The 17,795-nt window shown below is 45.9% G+C and overlaps 1 non-coding gene and 1 pseudogene across 1 annotated transcript; one reads left to right on the top strand and one right to left on the bottom strand.

The window, feature by feature from the left end:
* Positions 1-1,200: 1,200 nt before the first annotated feature.
* Positions 1,201-5,909, bottom strand: LOC142795443 (exosome complex component MTR3-like; annotated as a pseudogene).
* Positions 5,910-9,664: 3,755 nt separating this feature from the next.
* TRNAP-CGG (transfer RNA proline (anticodon CGG)) lies at positions 9,665-9,736 on the top strand. The gene has a single exon. It is a non-coding gene; the product is annotated as a tRNA-Pro (tRNA).
* The last annotated feature ends 8,059 nt before the right edge of the window (positions 9,737-17,795 follow it).

Raw genomic sequence — 17,795 nt, 5'->3', positions numbered from 1 at the left:
GTTTGGCCACAACACACGAGTGTGATGAAGTGAGGCATATTAAAAATCTGAAGGGGCAACCTCCAATCAGGCGCTGACTGTGTTTTGTGATGGCTCGAAATACGAGCATGATACACAGACAGGGACAGCTGAGACATGAACAAGCACCAACTCGCCCAATCGACCACTTTGACAAATGTATTTCTGTATTCGGGAACTTTAACTGTAAGGTTGAAGTTCCAAAGCTGATTGTATTTGTTTGTTACTTTGCACCGCATGACGTGGGAGTGCACACTACACAACCTTGAACACCACAACATGAACACCGTGAGTCGGGAGGCCCTGCTGTCCAGCTCGGCCTTTGACGACCAGATCAGGCTCGTTCCGAGAGCCGAGCGCCATGGCAAGAGCCACTGAAGCCTTGTCTAAGAGTCCCGACCATCAGCAAAGCCCCTTCTGGGCAACCCACAGAAGATTTCTTTGCCTATACATAGTAAATAAGGTTTGCCGTCATCATCATGTATTTGTTTTTGGGAAGTTCAAATAGTTTGCACAGTAAAATACCAGTGTGAAATGTGTGAAGCAGTGTCAATAGCAAACACTATTAGAAAAATACTCAAAATTTTCAATATTTGCACACCTGTCTCATAAACCAATATCTCATCTGGTTATTACACTGTAGGGAAATGTGGTATTGTCTCGAACTTGTTACTTGAGTTCTGTACAGACAGTAATATGACGCAACTTCAGCTCCTTATAGGCAACCTTACCACGAATTTTTCAGAAATGCATGTCATGTTCACAATATCTGAGAAAATTCACTGAATGGTGCTGTACCATTGTGTTACAATGTCACACACACCCTTTTTAGTTAGCCTTGAATTTCCAAGCATAGCCTTAAAAGTTTCCCCTATAGTTTCTGGGAGGGTGCTGTTGACTGGTGTACAAAACATTCCCCATCATAACACACATTTGATCTTTTTTGAAATGTTGATGCTATAAAAATTTCCTAGTGTGGCTCGCAGAGTCTCAGTTGTTAGTGTGCGCTGTGTCCAAGTGTCTTTTATTTTTTAGCTCAATTTTCGCGCAACTCAGTTAAGAAGAATTACCAACTTGCCCAGCAGTCCGTGCTTATCATGTGCTTTAGTGTCTCCTTAGAGTATGAAGCCCAAACACAACAGAAAACTGCCAAGTAACATCAGAGCACGTAAAACCACTCACCAAGCTGCAGCCCACCACAACATCGAACATGTCGATACCAGCGTCTGCCAGGGCAAGTCCAGCTGTTGTTATTGCACAAGCCAGTGCTGGATGGAGAAGGAAAACGTATTGCAAGTTAGCATGCGGGCCGCACTGCTTTCGAATAAAAAAGAAAAAAGTAATCGACTTTGCTATGCAACTTGAGGCATTTTTTCGTACATGCTTGGTCTTTGGTTTCAGCTAAACCACTTTGCCAGAAGCACGCCGTCATCGTCATAGGAGTGGAAAGCAAACAATGGCTGAACGTGCACGAGATTTGAGCCCTAGCCCTTACTGCTGGGTCCTTACCTCCACCATCGTTTTCAATGACAAGAACAAACACGTCGACCGTTGATTTCGGGAACTTGTGCTGCAAGAACAATGAAAGAAAAAGTCACTTAAGAGTGCAAACTGCAATACCTAAGCCCTGTAAAATTAGAGAGCAGGCAAAGGTGCAGAATGATAGTAGAGATGCGTGAAAACAACCGTTACCATCAATTTATGGGGTCAGAGAGAGCGAAATCATGCCAAATGTCTGATATTTCTGAGCAACAAGTGCACACCTTTTGACTGGAACAAAGAGCTCAACAGTGCTGCAGTCACATCTAAAATGTCTCTGAAGGACTGCCAGTGCCCTGATTAGGGGCTTTAGCTTGCACCCTGTGACAGGAGGCAATTGGTGCATGCATTTGTAATTAAGGCGCACACACCATGTCCCCCGACTGTAGCTTACTTGGTTCTAATCACGCTTCCTTGTAACTCTTACTTGTGCTTGACCACATAACACGCTTAATTCGCGGTGAAGCCGAATTTAAGAAACTCCAAACAGCTAAGAACGAATCGGTGCACGACAGTGTTGGCTCGAGGTCACAATTGAGAAAATATGGTGTCTGAGGAAGCTTCAATAAAACCCACCGTAAGTCCTCAGCAGGCGACACCTTTCCCTTTTAGGAGAAATCAAACTATGTGCCAATGACCAAGAAGCATATCCGTCTTCTCTCTCGCCAATTTATTTCCAATTTGTTCTTCGCTAAAGAATCCCGCAACAGTGAATCCTGGGAACATTAGAGCTGACAGTCTTTAAAGATGAGCATGATTTCTTGGTATAGTTCTGCAATGTCGTGCCTCGAAGTTACATTTGAGTTGTGACAAATTGTCGGATAATTTGAAGAACGTTTTCCCCCCTTGTCATAGGACATGAAATTTCACATGAGGATCCCCAACAGTTCAGTAAAGACAGTAAATGCATTTCAATAAAAGCATCTCATTAGAAACACTTCTTAGCAGCTCTTTCCCCACCATCTTGAAGTTTGGTTGGTCCGCGGCCAAGTGAGAGCTGTCCCCGCAAAATCTAATTCGATTACCTTTCACTATATGGGGGGCACTGGTTCAGGATTTTATGGTACTTGGACGCGTAATCATGACATGATGTTTGATGGTGAAGACATATGCTTCCAGTGGTCAGTAGCCGGCCAAAGTGGTTTGAAATCCTGCCTATGGGAGCACGGATTTGGTTAGGACGAAAGAATACACGACAGAAAAGACACTTTGAGCATCCTCTCTGTCGTTTCTACTTTCTTCCTAACCAAATCCGCGCTCCCCTATGCATGATGGTGAAGAGTTCCAAAGTCAGATGTTCTTACATGCTAACTTTGTGGAGTATGCAGCAGTGCTGCGAGGATGTCCAACTTATCATGGTTCACAGAAAAATTGGTCAATGACTGCATTATTATTTGTGAGCTCACAAGAAAGCGATAGTCTAATGGCGCAAATGAGAAATCACTGTCGCTCACTTCTCTGCTCAGATAAATAAAGCTATATCTTTTGCAACATTGTAGCGAGTCCTCAGTAAACCTAGTGATATGGCACTGGTTACTATTCCACACCTTCTTTGACTTGCAACATCACTCTTTCTTTATTTAATAAGCAAGTATCATTTCTTATAATACACGTTAGCCGTGGACCTATCTGGCTTCAGGGAGGGGCAACAATGTAAAACCATTGTAGGTCATCTCTTGTTCAATTATATAGCAGACAACAGTGTTGCCAACAGTAAGGGGCCTTAATTTCGTGAACGTGCATGTTCTTTTTAAAACAGCTATTTTTGGAAACACCTTGCCAAGTTACACGTGAGATTTTTTCGGTGCACTTCAAGTCTTAAACTGCCACAACACTAGCGTTAGACTGCCAGAAGTTTTCGATGAAGTTACATAATAAAGGTGCAGAAAGTGCAATGACCGAAGCTTTATTAGCATCAGATACATTTTTCATGTCAAAGCATCAAGATGGCTGGGGCTTCCTGCATTCTGAGGATTCACCAATGCATTAAAATTATTCTGAGAATCCAAGATGGCCCTGCAGTGTATTTTTGTCAACTAGTGACTATGACTCCTGTGAACAACACATCATGTTTGTATTGTAGTAACAGCGCAACAACGATAGGAAGAGACAAAATGGATTGGAAAGAGCGCTGTTCCTCACATCACGCTGCAGTGTTTGCCACGTCACTTTGGCAACGATCTCACCGACATAGCAGCTAGAAAAGTACATGAGCAAAACAAGCTTTGTTTCGATACTTTTGTCAAGAACTTGCACAGCCCAGCACCCAAGCAAGCTAGACTACTATACGTCATTGCAGAAATGGCCCCCGCATGTGACCAAACTCGCCCCAAACTGTGTTCAACTGACCATTGTATGCAAATGTCCCTATTACCTGGTCTTTCCCGAAGTAAACAAACAATACTGTATCGCTCAGTTGGCCATTGCATTCAATAAATAATGCGCACTCATTCTTGACTTAGAATTTCGATTTACTTATTTTCAATACTGTGAGCTCCATTAGGCTGTTACGGGGTAAGACAGTTTACAATACAGAGAGAGTACATGCAAACAGCATGGCACAAACAGCACAATACTGATAACATAGCACGCAGGGTCTACAGTACCAAGCAGGCAATTACACATATGCTGCTTCCATAAACACTGGGCCATCTGCCTCTGTTCTGGCTAACCTCAGTGCTTTCAACGATCTTTATCTCTCCCTTCATGTTATCTGCACCAACGAGATGTACTATGTCCACAACGTAATTACAAAACACTGTGACAGTTTGTAATAGAAACATAATGGCATTCTTATTATGCATGCTCTTCTTTTATGTGAAGGTCAAGTACGCTGCTGCTGAAAAAGTATACGTCTCGGAAAAAAATCCGCTCACCAGGCATACAACTGGAGCCAGCGCTTTCTCAAAAGTGAGAGTAGTGGAGCGCTTCGCCATCGTTCAGGTGTTGACGGCGAATCGGGCACGAGTACTGCGCGAACCTGAACTCGCAGTTGATCTGACCCTTGAAGGTAAAGTCTTTTCGGCGAGCAATTTCTCTGGGCCCATATCTAAACAAGAATGGATGAGCAACATTAAATAAGCGACACTATTCACTTCAAGCATTGTCTGAGGCACAGCCATCATAAGCCACGTTCATAGGGTATTAAAGCCTGCTAGGTATTTTCTATTGAATATGTTAGGAATAATGAAGTGACTTTCTACTTCGTGGAACAAATTTTGGAATGGAAAAGGTACCGCTTCGGAGCAGCCATGAGTGTTTTCAGGGCAGAAAAAATGCTAGTTTGGAGCAGCTATTGGTGTTTTAGATACAAATTCAGAAATACACCATACAACTCTAACAGTTGAAAGCATCACCGAAGTGCCTCATATTAGTGATGCTTCTTATGAGATATTTCACAAAGTACAATCAATATAGATTGCAAAAAAAAAACAATTAAAAAGATGGCTATAGAATGCACTATTAAATAAGCTATATATTCAAAGTATTACAGAAATGAGATCAAACTGATCGGATGAGCACCACATTATAAAAGCAACACACATACAATCACAGTCACATACGACTGCTACCAAAATGTTGAAAATTGGTATGAGATCAAAGCATCACGGTCATCATCACAATTCACAAAATGGCCAGCCCGGCAAGTTTAAAACAAAACGAAACTGCTAATTGAGCTATATGCTTGATCGGACAGTTCACATAACATAAATGGGATCAGAAATCATAAAGCTGCATACTAGTGGCATACGAGGATGATGAGTGCAGAGATTCTTCTCGCTTTCTCAATGGCTTGCGAGTTCATCATACAGCGAAAGTTTTCGCCTTTCTTTTCTGAGGGCCGTTTCGAAGCACTTACTAACAAAAATCACAGTTTGGAACAACACGTAGGCGCAATCATAGTTAAGTAGTTAGGAGCGATCGGGGCACCATTTCGATCAATCTATTAGCAGTACGTTTTGAGACGATCTTAGAACAACCATCAGCGACGACTGTAGGTTGATTGGCAGAGCGTGTTTGTCTGCAGGGAGCAGTTTTCTCGCCTTTCACAATGCCCCGGTATTAGATGCACACCAGGATTTATCGGGGTTTTTACGAATAGGCAGAAGCAAGCTCGACTCACACTGAACAAAGAACTTTTGTATTGCCCATTTCGATGTAGGCAGATCCTTTGGCTTGGCTGACCACTCCCGTTTTCAAAACTGCGGGATACATCAAAACTGAAGTCAGCACCGAATTCACCGGCACTATAGATGAGCTGACGTATGTAACAGCCGCAGAGCTCGCAACTTACAGATTGGTCGGACGTCGCCAAATTGTCTTCCATCATGACGCTTTCCCGAATTATTTAACTGCGAAGACAAACACAACAACACAGATGACACCTCTTGAACGCATCAAGCGATCCTTTACCAATACCACTGACAACTCGTGATCGAACGCTACATAGTACACAAATGCCGAAAAATTCAAATCTCCGTTAATGATTAGGAGAACCAGCACTCTTACCAATGTTATTCGCGCTTTTGATAGAGCACGTAACTTTTGGCAGTTTCAGGACCACAGTTTCTTTTTGAATCCTTCGGCATGCTGCTTGTTTACGTACGTAGACACACACACGCCGCGCCGAACCACGAACACGCGAACAACCGGCCGCGTTACCGGCTTGACTTGGTTGCGAAACTATACTTTATGACAAACAACATAGGAACTAAATATTTTTTTTAAATTTTATTTGACACTTGTTTACTATAAATTAATTTAAAAATAAAACTACACATAAGTTTTGTTTTTATTAAAAAACAAAATGCATATGCAAATTAAGATTCTTTGGCATATTCATGAGCACGGAGGAAGGAATGAGTTTTGGCGCTATTGGTTTTGCGGCTTGCGATGACCGCGACTACTACAGCGACTACAGTGAAGTGACTGAAGAACTCAAGCGCGCTCTCTTTAAGAGTAGCACAAAAAAGCACATAGCAGTTGTATCAGATGGTCTCGTCAATGCACCCTGCAAAAGATGCCAAGACACGTCTAACGAATATATGGCGTCATATCAAGGAACTTCAAGGTAACATCTTGATAGTCAAACTTTTCATTTGGGCATATATCTGATGCATAAAATCCGTACGATGCGCGTGCCCTCCTAAAAGGTTTTTGATTGTGACTTGGTTGCTTTGGGTGGACAGTGTGCCACCAGGGACGTAAGCAGAATATTTTTCGGGTGGGAGGGTGTAAAGAGATTGTGGTTATAAAAGGGAAAAGAAGAGAAAAGTGAGCCTCGTAACTATCTGCATCAGAGTGCGACACCTCAACAGTAGCTCACAAGGGATGGGGGTATGGAGGTATGGTGGCTAGAATCGGGAGGTGACGCCAACGGGAGCTCAGAGTCGCTCCTCCGTTTCGAGCAGCGCGGCGGTGGCGCTGTCGGTGGAATGGTGATGCTAGTTACGCGCGCTGCGCCTTGAGTGCGCGGACCTTTTAAAGATGCACGATTCCGATAAATTGGCGATTCAGGTAACTCACTGTGACGATGGCAGATAGGACGCCATTTCGAGCAATAAAAGAAATTGGCTGTCGCTGCGAGACTTCTGTGACGTTGAATCTGCGTAACTAAAAGCTTTCGTTCGAATATCCCTGCAGTGTTTTGGAGTGCAAGGCGACGGCTTTCTTAAAAAAATATTACCTAAGCTCTGGGGGAGGAACATAAAACAAATATTTATTGCGCATCATATTATTAGTAATACCTATTGCACATCATAGAATACAGGTAAAATAGAGGGTAAAATAACACTTGAGATATCGACGTTGTGAAGTTCGAGAAGGCAACGCCATGATGTTTTTTTTTTTTGCGTATGTGCTCATAGAGGCGTGGGCTTTTCATGAACATAATTAGGCATTTTAGAGCTCATTCACTTTCATGCTTCATTTCTTTTGTGGATTTTCTTTTAGCCGCTGCAAAGCACGCCTTGAATTGTTGCTGTTGCTTAATGGGTAGGGCCTTCACCGCTTCTTCAAATGCTGCAGAGTCATTCTGTGCATTCTTTTCTTCCATTTCTTTGATGAGTGATTTATCCTGCAGGAAACTCAGGCGTCTCCTTTTCGCTTGCGCTGTTCGCAGCTTAAGCCTGTATGAAAGCTTTTGGGACTGGGCCACATTTTTGCCTTTTCTTCGCCTGTAAGACTCTCGATTCCGGAGCTGTCTTCGGAGGTGCTTGCATTGTGGGCAGGCTTTTTTTTTTTTTGGCGTTGGAGCAACCCCCCGGCAAGATGGGCTGAAGGTTCTGTCATCAAAATTCTTCTCCTTGTACATTAAACTTACTCCAAATTCACCAGTTTTACCAAACCCTCTGCATGGTATCATGGAGTCGACGTCGCGAAGCAACTCTTCTGCCATTTCGATGTCGGTAATGTCAAGGGTTCTTATTATTGTGGCTTGCACAAAAGCTGTCACTTGAAGTTTGTTTTCATTTGATGTCATTAGCACATACTTGTCAACAGTCAACTTGTCACCATCTAGTGCGCACACTGTAAACACCGTGGCGTTGTCGGCTCCAGCAATTATATGTCGATCCAGTAAGCGCTGGGAAGATCACACTTGCGGGCGTCAGGAATTGCAGGCACATTCAGAACAGGTACTTGGTGACTGTCGCTTTCTGTGCTGTCTCCTCGCTGTCTCCTCGCTGTCTCCAACTGTCTCCTCGCAAGCAGACGTGCTTGGTTCCTGACGTCGAATTTCGTATGGCAGGCCGCAAGTGGATGTTCTTGACGTCCTTTTCTTCGGCACTTTCTTTGAAAGATACGCAGGAACATATGGGAATATAGTTAGCACCGCGTCAGACTTCAGCACCACTTTCCTTCGGGGAATCTGAACAGTTTCGCCGTTTATCACGTGCGTGTAAGAACGCTCAATAAACTGCTCGTCGAAATGAAGCTCACAGAGCGCCGACTTCGCGTCCAACGACTTGTCGGCACGGGGTACGGCTCGTCGCCAGGCTTCGAAGAGGGCAGGGTCTTTGGGAACAGAGAAGAGAGAAGCACGCTGACCTTGCTTCCTCGATGACACATAGCCGCTCGTGCAGCCAGGAGCGAAGCAGTGGCGTTGCCTCGCTTTCGTAGTGCTGGAGTTCATCCTAAGCTCGGCAGTCACACTGTCGTGTCAGCAACTAAATACATTTTGCCAAAAGCGAGACAACAACGCGGGAAACTGCACACGCCCAGGCACACTTTCAGAGGCGAACCGTTGAGCCTAGAGGCGAGCCGACGAGAGAACGCGGAGCGCGCGCTTCGCCCGCATCACTATGCCGACAGCAGCGCCGTGGTGGCCGTCGCGGCGGCGCTTGAAAAGGAGGATCGCGCGCACTCGGCGATTATGCGGGTGCTGGCGTCACCTTCCAATTCTAGCCACCATAATGGAGGCATTAAAGGATAGGATTAAAGGTAGAGAGAGAGAGAGAGAGAGATGCGCAAGGACAGCGAGCGACGACAGAAGAGATAAGAAAGAGGAAACACGGTTACAGGAGTCCGAGGACGGGGCACCACTTGCGAGAGCTCTTGTCGGTGACAGGAGGTGGCGTAGGGCTAATCCAGTCGGCCAGAGCTTCGCTGTCGTCGTCGTAGGGGACCGGCGGCACGATGTGGCGCAGAACCAACCCAGTCGGTCAGAGCTGCGCTGTCGTCGGAGATCGCGAGGGCACAATCGGTCGGTCGGCACGGAATCCAACGAGCGAGACCCGTGTAAAGGGTTCATTATACTTTATGTATGTTCGTGCATGTGTTTGTATATGTGCGCGTACCGGCGTTATATTGTGCGTGCACAGTGCTCAACTCCAATGTCTATAACGACCACGGAGGAAGGAAAGGTGATAACGACGGAGCGTCGTGTGCGAAATAGCACGGGCGACATCTGCCGTCGCAAATACGCCACATCTGAGCATGCGCAGCACGAGTGATGTACCTGCCTTGCAATGCTGATCCCTATTTATCACCGCGGATGCAACAACAGCTTTGGCCGTTGAAAGCGCTCTGAACGATTGTAATGTAAATGTAAACACTCCCACGCTTAAATTCACATATAAAAGCCAATAAAGTGGCTGGGGGGATGGCCGCCATGATAGCTCAGTGGTAGAGCATCGAACGCGGTATTCGAAGGTCGCAGGTTCGGTTCCTGCTCACGGCAAGTTATCTTTTCACCCACTTTTCTTTCTTCACATTTACATTACAATTCGGTCTAATAACTTCCCCTATACATTCCTTGGAATTATTGTCTTTATATATATATATATATATATATATATATATATATATATATATATATATATATATATATATATATATATATATATATATATATATATATATATATATATATATATATATATATATATATATATATATATATATATATATATTCACTGTCACGGGGGGGGGTCGTGACGTCGACGAAGAAGCAGACAGTACGTTGAAGATGATTGATTGATATGTGGGGTTTAACGTCCCAAAACCACTATATGATTATGAGAGACGCCGTAGTGGAGGGCTCCGGAAATTTTGACCACCTGGGGTTCTTTAACGTGCACCCAAATCTGAGCACACGGGCCTACAACATTTCCGCCTCCATCGGAAATGCAGCCGCCGCAGCCGGGATTTGAACCCGCGACCTGCGGGTCAGCAGCCGAGTGCCTCAGCCACTAGACCACCGCGGCGGGGCGTACGTTGAAGATCAAACTGTTTATTAGGGCTAACCTGTGCCCGGTAGACGGAAAGTCGGATCACGGTCGCAAACTTGCACTGATAGCAACGAATGCAGCGTCGGTGAGACGTCCCCACTACGCCACCGATCGCCAAAGAGAGGGAAGACCCCTCAACCCCCTTTTTATCCGGTTCCCTCTTGGCTACGTGTCTCAATCACATTCCACATACAGGGATTCTTGCTGGGGCCGGGAAGTAAGAGACGTCACGATCTTTTCTTAATCATGGACGCATTTATTTCAATAGCAAGTGCAAATGGCGTACACACATACTGTCCGTGAACGACATCTCTGTTACACGAAATTGTAACACATCAGCAAATACTCGCGACACGCGAAACAGGATACATAAGCGAAGTAACGGTGACAATACAAGGGTGCCTCAATACAGAGTAAACACACGACGACACAAATGATAAAGTCATTAATAATAAAACCACGCAATGTCTCAATATGCCGCATCCCTTCCCGCAAAGCTCGTTTAAGTAAGGGAGGGGAAGTTCGTCTCACAGAATGTCCCGTAGACGGGGCCTCGGAGTTGGCTGCTCGAATCAGGGCCGAAGGTTGGTTCTTGGCGTCGAGGTCTGATCTGTCTAATTCGTCAGCGTCTTCAGCGTCTTCGTAATCGTCGCCTACGTCGTGCCTCTGAGTGATTTCCATCTTAGCCCTCTTTCGTAACGTTCCATTCACTCGCCTCCTATCCCTAACGTTCATTCCTCATCGTACCGTCCTTGCCCCAGTGATCATCTCATCGCCTCTCATCGCTATCTCTTCGCACCGTTATCTTCATTTTCCATTCCGTCTCATTACCATCTCGAGTTCATCAATTCGTATATCTCTGACCCCCCTCGTATCGTCTCGTAGTCCCTTTTTGTAAGACACGACTCCGCCCTACCGGGGCACCAAACCAGTCGCCACTATCGACGCGGCATATTTTCTTGTCAGTCGGAGTGTATCATCTTCGACGGCCGCCCCCGCGGCCCACACCAGTAGAAAAACCTCTCCCAAACTCCCGATGATCTCAGAGCTATAGCCTAGAGTCACTAGTAATCGAACTAGCCGCACTAAATAAATAAACTATGTGCATCAAGAAGTGTGGTGGTTTGGGCTAGTTGGTATGGCATGACGATAGTTATAGCACAAGAACAGAACGACGACAAACGTCTTTTTGTCCGTTTGTTCCTTTGTCGTCGTTCTGTTCTCGCGCTATAGCTGTCGTCATGCAGGAAGAGACGCAATAAAATTCTGCTTGTTCGTTTCTGCTTGATTCATGAAAAAAAAAACGCCGGACGTTGTTCAAGATTTTCTGCGTGAGTAAATCGGTGAGTTGTATCCTTAGTCCAGGATCCCATTGGCGCAAGCCGCTGTCCTCGCACGTGTCACAAGGGCCTCTTGGGTCTTCGGATCCGAGGTGGAAAAAGAAACGCGTCCCAGAACTCACTGTTCCACACAGACACATACACATAAAGAGCACGGAAGAACTTAACAACGCTACGCGCAATATGGCAGCGGAAACAGACTGGCGAGTACGTAACCACCAGTGGCACATACCCGAAATAGCGGTCCTTACAATGTCTGCTGGATGGGGGCTTTTGTATATGATGAATACATGATGAAAATATGTGAGATGGCTGTGCTTGAAGTTTTCTCTAGACATATGGACGGACGAACGGACTGACGCACGGACGGACAGACAGAGGGGCGCGCAGACGGATGGACAGACAGAGGGATGGCCGCAAAAAGAGATGGACGGTGTCACAAAACGAGCGCTCAAAAGGACGCGCCGCCAAATTCTCGCGACGAAACGCCAGAGTGACGCCGCGAGGTCAACGATAAAAAAAGAAAACAAACATCCAAAGACTCCCCGGGCGCGCGACTTTCTCCCTCGGAAGCGTAGGTTCGCCGACGAAATCTCCTCGCGTCGGCGGCCGAGCAAGCCTTGGAATTTTCTCGATGGAAAGGGGCGTGGTGATGCCGGGTTGAGTCATCCGTCGCGGACGGCCCCCCGTATCGTCTCGCCCTTTCCCCCACCAGCCTTCGCTGCGCATCGCGCCGACGAAATGATGAGAACTTTCTGGAATCTCGCGCGGAAGGTATTTAATCGAGCCGCCGAGATGGGAGATCAGGAGAAGAAGGAAGTTAGCGCCGGAGTGCGTTGGTTATCCCGCCGCGTCAGTCGGTGAAGGTTTTGTCCTTAGTGACAAAGCAGGAGAATAAGAAAGTATGCGCCAGAGTGCGTAGGGTGTTCCGCCTTGTGGGCGAAGCCTTTTGTCTTCCGTGACAAAGGGGGAGAAGAAGAGGATTTCCACCTGAGGGGTGAAGGCTCGAGCTACAGGCAAGAGCGTGTGTCTACCGCTATCGAGCGAAGACGCGTGGCAACAGCTGCGTGTGTGAAGCCGACGTATTTCCGGCGAAGTTAGGAGCTTGGAGAGCGGCCAATTGAAGACGCGAGCTTTCCTGGAAGAGAAACTTCGGGGGCAGCGGAACGACAACAACGCTGGACTTTGAGTGAGTGATTGTCGGAAGAGTATCATCCAGACTTTTGTTCCAAAGACTTTGGACTGAATGAGTTTCCTAACGCTTTAGTCTTTAAGTGTCTTGGTTGTTCAATGCATGCGACTGCATTGTAGTGCATATTGTTGTCTGTGTCCGTTGTTTCGAGTGTGGCTGATTGTACTGTGTAGTACGTTGTTTGGTTGGTGACATATTGTATTCAACTATTGAGGAGTGTGCATACTTGTGTATTGTTTTTGATCTGCCATAATTGAGAATATAATTTTGTTTTGTTTATCAACTCTCGGCTCTGACTTGTTCTTTGGGCCGCAGCTGGCGTCTGCTGGCGCGCCAAATAGGACCACTTCTAAATTGTCCACGCTTTCGTGGTGCGGTTCGGGGGGCCGATACTTCGGCCCTTGGAATTAGCCCGGCGATTGCCTCCCTAATTAACGGGACCTGTGACAGACGGACAGACAGTCGAATGAACAAACGGACGGATGCACCAAGGATCACACAGATAGGCGGACGCAAGAACGAATGGACAGACAGACTGACGAACGCTGCGCCCCACCAATCATCATTCACTCCGTGTATATGCTGTGATTTTTTTAAGGGTGAAGCTTCCGCCCATCCCCCGTTGTCCTACGTAGCCACCGGTGGCACATACCCGCTCTAGAGCGGGTATGTGCCACAGGGGATGCGAGATGGGAGATGGCGGTACTTGAAGTATCAACTAGATGGACGCACGAATGGACGCATAGACGGATAGACAGACAGACTAGCAGACGGACGGATGGATGGATGGACGCATGGAGCGGGTATGTGCCATAGGGGATGCGAGATGCAAAATGGCGGTACTTGGAGTGTTCACTAGATGGACGCGCGGACGGACGGATAGACAGACTAGGATATGGACGGACAGATCGACGGACACGTGGACGTACGCATGGATGGACGCTAAACAGACGAATGGACGCCTGGATGGACGCACGGACGGGCGGAATGAAGAACGAACGGACGGATGGAAGCATGGACGGGCTGACAAACGCTTCACCCCACTCATCATCGTTCACTCCGTGGATTGGTTGGTTGGTAAGAGCTTTATTGGAAGTCCTGCAGAACTTTCGCCGACCGGGCCTTAGGTCTCCCGCGTGGGGACGTCAAGACCTTGCCTGACCGTCGCCTCGTGGGCCTGCTGGACGGCCCAGAGTTGGTCGCCGAAGCTGGGGATGCACAGCGCAGCGGTCGTTGTTGGTGCTGTTGAAGTCGTTCGGCGGAGAGAATTCCTCAGATTGCTTTCAGCAGTGATGTTAAAAGAAGCCGTCTTGACATCGAGGATTTTTCACTGGACGCAGATGGTTGTCAACGCGCTGAGAGTGACAGCGACGATGAATGACCAGCTGCTAACTCACGGGCAGCGAGTTGCACTTCCCGTGCCGTCATGCGTTGATGTTTTTTTTTCACTCTCGTAAGTCACTTTCATTGTACATTTATTGTATAGTATCTTTCGACGATCTCAAAATAAAGAAAAAGAACCATAGTTTTTTTTGTGCATTACAGTGAATATTACAAAACGCCGCATGCGCTCGTCCAGCGAAGCGAAATGGTTAGAGCAATGAAATATGCTGTTACGACCAACGTTTATAAAACGTTGGTTACGACTACAGCCCACGCTAACTTCTGCAATTCACCGGTGCTGTCCGAACGAGGTTTTTCGACAAATTTTCACAATTTTGACGTTGCGAAAAGCGTACGCGTGTATTCGTTTCGATATCCTTGTTAAGATCGTGCTGATGGAACCTGCAACATCCGAGTGCAGCGAATTGCGCACTGTTGGAGTCTCATCATGGCTGTGACACAAGCGCTACCTAATGGGAAGTGAAACGCTTGCGGTCCGTTGAAGAACAGTTTTATGATGCTTACAGCACAAGTAATGATGATGGCGTAACATGTTTGCAAACCATCGCTGCGCTAAACATTCGGTCCTGTGCAGCAGCGACGGCGTGCTACTTGCTAGTGGCCTACTACTGCGGCAAATTCGTCAGACAGGCACGGCACAAATTATCTCGGAGTGCCGTTCAGTTCATACGTGAAGGATAGTTCGCGCCGTTTTCTGTAGCACGCACAGGATTACGCGAAGCATCGTTGATACACGGGCGATCAGCTGACACGACCACCCTTCGCACTGCGGCAAGAAATGAGGTAGCGAACATTCAGCAGTTCCTGTAGTTTGGGAAAGTACTTTGGTCCGATATAGCCACCCGGCAGTGGACCAGAGGGCGCGACGAAGCTCCTTTGGCCGCCTCAGCATTGTTGGTACCGACTGCTAGGGATACTGAGAAAATGGAACGCTCGCTGAACACAGTGACACGCTGATGTGTCAGTGCCCTTTTTGGTACGTTTTCAAAGAACGCATCCTGGGCACTTACATAATCAGCCGTGACCCCCTTGCTCACAACTATATAAGTTCGGTTTTGCTGCGCCTACTCGCTAGGCTACGCATTAGAAGACTGTTTTGCGGCGCCTACTCGCTAGGCTGTGTGTTCTGGCGCTGCCATCAGATCTCGTAAACTGCATTGCCGGGTGCCTATGCATTCATTTGATGATCAAGAGTTCATGTGAAAGCGGCACGGGGAGCACGTCTGTGCGTCCTATCTTTTCTTATGCGAGTTCACGGGTTGATCTTCCCTTCGCAGCCATCTCGGATTGCACAGCGTGCCACTTATAGGCCGTGGGCATTGCGGATACAGCAGTTTTGTTTTCGCGACACCACTTGCATCGTCCCATACGGCTACACCTGTTCTTAGTTGCGATTCTACGATGCAAATTAGACACGAGAGTGCCAACGGGAGGCACTGATTCATAGTTTGCTTGCCCGTATTATCAGGTCTTACCGCTTCTTCACGCACTCAGCTCCAAAACAAAGGGAAGCACGCACGGTGTCCACAGCAAAAGATCAGAAAATGCGGTGTTCTACACAACCCAGAATCCTATGAGTGACGTCATCACGTAGGTGGCGCCACGGTATGTCCTCGAGGCCAATTAGCATCATCTTTGAAATCGCCCGTGTGGCAGCTCGTCTTCGTCAGTTGAGTCATTAGACCATCGGCTCGATGGCCTTCGAAACACCCGTGTGATACCGGTATTATTTAAATGTCCCTTTAAAAGATGCGAATTTAAAACATTGTATTTGGTAGCGCTAGCCTAAAGGATACTAAGGATGGCTAGATAAATTCAAGGATAAAGAGATTACGATGCGGTCAGTATTTTAGCTAGCCTTACACGTTGACAAGAGCCTGAAAAGATGCTAGTGCAAGCGTGGAGACTTATCGAGAGAGCATTGCACGGATCGCCTCGTTGTGGCAACTCCTAGTTATACACATTCCAACAGCAGGTTAAAAAGCTTACTGCTCTACCATAGTAGAGTACCAAGTACTAATTATCGTGAAAAGTTTTTCAAAAAAAAAAAAAACAGCTTTCTGCTCTCTTACGTTGCCTAAAATGGGCTCGGAGTCTCGGATGGCTTTATGCTCTTCCTAAGTAGAGAACCACATATATATTGCAGAGTATGTAAAAAAGGTAGCATACAGATATGCAATTCCAGTCTTTATGTCACTAGTTTTGTATATATTGCTTTCTAAAAGTGATAAGAAACTCAGCTTTGAATTTGATAAGAATCACAGCGAAGTTTCGAAAATTATAATAGTTGTAGAGAAATGACCAATGCCGTCTATTATCATTTGAAATTTGAAAATTTCAATTGTATTTACCACTCGTTGAAATGGGCAATGAAAGGGGTCAAGCAAGCAAGAAGGGCGGTGTGTGACCGTAATATTTTGTTAAGTTCAATACCACTGAGTGATAAGGTACAACTATATGTACATGCAGATGATATTGCGTTTTTTGCATGTGGCTGTGATATTCGTTTACTATATTCAACTCTACAGTTTTATTCAGCAACATCGGAAACCTGGTTTCAGAAATTAATATGAATATGAACGTAACTAAATGTGCTATAATAGTTGTTCCATTGGACGTACCAGTTACTATTTCTCTTCAGTACTATCAAGAAAGAATTCCCCAAGTTAATTGTAATAATTATCTGGGTGTGTTGTACGATCAAAAACTGAGCTGGCATGATCACATTGAACATATTAATATTAAGGCTACACGTACTGTTGGGATGATAGGTAGGCTTGGCCGCCTCCGTTCCGCTCTTTGCAGAGATACGCTGATCATGATTTATCGCATGTACGTTCGTCCGATTCTCGAATTCGGATGTGTACTATTCTTTGGTGGACCAGCATACAAAATAAACCCCTTGATTCTCTTAGAGCGGGAGGCTCTTCGAAGTTGTTTAGGTGTGGCGAAATTCACAGCTAACAATGTTTTGTATCAAGAAGCTCGGATACCCACTCTTGCTTGCAGATTCAGTATTTTAACAGTTAAAACCGATTTAAAATTTTCTGAATCCACTTTAAGAAGGCGACAGTTTGTACTTTTTGCCGAGCCCGGTATTTTTTTCAATGAGCATTGGTCCCGTGTGTATAAACCCCAAGTGCTACTTGTTCAAACACTTCTAGATGCTTTAAATGATAATGTATTCGAAATCATACCATCTGACAAACCAATCGGCCAAGTGCAAATAAGAATTTGACGATGTCTTCCCAATGAATGCTAAACACTTGCCCTCTAAATATTTGATTGGCTTATTAAAAGAACACCTTTCTTAATTAGGTACTAATATAGCAATTGCAACGGATGCATCTATGAGTGGCGAGAAGTCAGGTGTGGGTATTTTTTTCTCTCTTATTATTCTGGTCATTTTCATTACGCCTCCGGGATTATACACCAATACTTGAAGCGGAATTAACGGCCGTTATACTAGCTCTTCGTAAAGTGCCTGCGACTCATTCAAGAGCTGTGATAGTGACTGACTTGTATTCCGTGTGTTCATTTTTATCATCGCCATCGGCATCAGCATTACTAGAA

Source organism: Rhipicephalus microplus, unplaced genomic scaffold, assembly GCF_043290135.1.
Source record: "Rhipicephalus microplus isolate Deutch F79 unplaced genomic scaffold, USDA_Rmic scaffold_678, whole genome shotgun sequence".
Classification (NCBI taxonomy): domain Eukaryota; kingdom Metazoa; phylum Arthropoda; class Arachnida; order Ixodida; family Ixodidae; genus Rhipicephalus; species Rhipicephalus microplus.
This window is presented reverse-complemented; position numbering and strand designations above follow the sequence as displayed.